General features: G+C 47.3%; 1 non-coding gene across 1 annotated transcript; it reads left to right on the forward strand.

The window, feature by feature from the left end:
* The first annotated feature begins 518 nt into the window (after positions 1 to 518).
* On the forward strand, positions 519 to 600 carry TRNAS-AGA (transfer RNA serine (anticodon AGA)). The gene has a single exon. It is a non-coding gene; the product is annotated as a tRNA-Ser (tRNA).
* The last annotated feature ends 1,950 nt before the right edge of the window (positions 601 to 2,550 follow it).

Here is a 2,550-nt window from a genome sequence, read left to right on the forward strand (position 1 = left end):
CCACGTCCTGACCATCGCGACGCCGTAGCCACTAAGCCGCCACGGTGGGTGCAACTGCGAAATTGAAGCCGAGCAGTAGTGAAGTAATTTTCGGTTAGCATCAATCGTAAGTCGAGCACCAATTTCGAGATGTTCATCTCGAAAGTTTGTCAGGAAATGCATCAGATGGTCTTTTCAAGGTCGCCCTGAACTGCTGGGGGGTACTTAGGGTGAGTGTGAAATTTAATACCAATTCATTTGGCGGTACTATTTTAAGGACGGATATCTCGCCTACAATGGCTATTTCTTGAATCTGCGTGGTGCTCTTGTTTGTTTCTTTTTTTTCCGTTCCCTGCATTTGGCCAAATACGCAGCCAGTACCTTCACTGCGTGCGCGCTACATCGCGAACAATACAGTTGAAGTGACCTCGTGCACAATGAAAAAGGTTGGCCGCTCGTGCGACAGCAACGCTCGCAAACAAAAGAGGAAGAGCTTGCAACGCGACCCTGACCAAGCCGCATGCACGCAATTGACACCTGCAGTCGTGGCCGAGCGGTTAAGGCGATGGACTAGATATCCATTGGGGTCTCCCCGCACAGGTTCGAATCCTGTCGACTGCGATTTTTTTTTTCACATGGCAAGCCTGCATGTTTTTGTTCGGGGGGCCTGTCTGACACGTTTATTATGCTTCATATCTCTTTATTTTAGATGTAGAAGCAAGGGTACTGCGATCTTTGCTTAGCGCGTTGCTGCAGCATACGATAAGCATAGAAATAGAACTTACGCGATCAACGTCATTAGTAATATGTTTTCATGTCTCATCCGAAAAATAGATACATCAAATATGAGATATTTACCGGTTGCGTGATGTATTTAGAAGCATGGATTCGAATCTCCGTACACATAAACACTCCAATTTCATCTGTCTAGGTGCTTAACTTCGTGTTCACCAACCACCCTGTCGGCCATCGTAGCCCACATATTCCAGGGTATCAGCAGCTGCCAGTCTGGCGCAGGATATGAAGCGGTGTTCATTTCCAGTTGCCTTCCACGCAGGTCACAGCGACTGCACATAGACAGGAAGGCCCAGAAGATGGCAAAAGCGTTAGCCCCTCCCGCTGCAGAATTCTCTACCAAACCAAGCATGCTTTGCGTTAAGTATACACGGGTAGGGAATTTACAAGACTTCCGGAATTTTTAATGATCGCCTCTTGCTGATAACATAATCCTAGTACTTAAGCTAACTTACTCAAAGAGGCGGACATTACTCGCACGAGAAATTGATACGCATATTCCACTAATTAATAAAAGAACACTAATTAATAATTAATTACATTATGCCACATATTACAATTTATTCATTGTAGCCGGTCAGTGTGCAAGGTATATCTATTTGGAATGAATGTCCAGAATGACGCCAGTTTGGAGATATGCGCAGTCGAACTCGCAGTAAAAGTGCACTGTTGTCCAACTTACTTTTTAAAGAAAACGCTCGTTTATGCATTGAAGCACAATAAGTAACTGGAACACCCATGGATTTCGCTCGGCACTTTGAAAATTCATACCTCGAAGCTGCTGTCATCTTGAGAGTTCGTTACGGTTTGCGAGCTCAGCGGCTACAATTCGTACTGAAATATGGGCTGTAAAGTAAGTAATTAAGAAGTTAATTAGGGGATCTTTGATAGTTAGTTGAATATGTGTTTCGATTTCTCGTGATAGAATGTCTATGACTTCGAATAATCCAGCTAAGGGAGGAGAATTGTGCTATCTGCCGAAAGCGATTATTTAAACATTCCGGAAAACTGAAAAATGATCACCCTGCATGCCAACTGGAGTCGGGTCTCCTTTAAGTTTTCATTGTTAGTGACAATCAAATAGGACGTGACAAACAATGAAGCCAGCGAGACAATAGGGGAAGGTAAATGCCACGTTTAATTGAAATGTAGAAATAATCAGGTAAGAGAAATGACAGTGGACGAAAAGATTATTTGCCGCAGGTCACTGTGGCGCCATCCCTCTGGCCAGTTTCTCGGGAATTCTCGTGCAAGATTAGGCCTGGCCGGCAGTGGCAATGTTAGCCAGCGGGGCGCACCGGCAAAACGCGGAGAACGTGGAACGTCCTTTTACTCTCAGGTGCGGCACGCTGTGGAAGCTCAGGAGCATGCAGCTGGAGTTCAAAAGCTGACGGGAGCGTGAATCGGTCAGCGATCGAGATAGGTAATTAAGGCTCTGTTATACTCCGACGTTCTCGGCGCGCGGGCGAGCGGCGGCTGCGGTCGGATACGTCACGTCCGCGACGCCACCCCAGGCGCAAATCCGGCACTTTACACTGCAACCACTTCCGACGCGGCGCAGCGGCCCCAGCTGGAAAAGCGTATCCGCAGTTATTGCGCAGAACGTCGCGCCACCTGTCGTGAACCCGCGAAACAATTTCATTCGCCACTGGGGCCTGTGCCTGTGAAGTGTCTCCCTCGTTTCGTACGGATTTCGCGCGCGTTTTTCTCCCTCTTTGTGATCTGCTTCGTATTTGTTCTCGGCGATGGCGTGGACATACCCCGTACGAAGGAACA

This window comes from Dermacentor variabilis, chromosome 1, assembly GCF_050947875.1.
Source record: "Dermacentor variabilis isolate Ectoservices chromosome 1, ASM5094787v1, whole genome shotgun sequence".
Taxonomy (NCBI): domain Eukaryota; kingdom Metazoa; phylum Arthropoda; class Arachnida; order Ixodida; family Ixodidae; genus Dermacentor; species Dermacentor variabilis.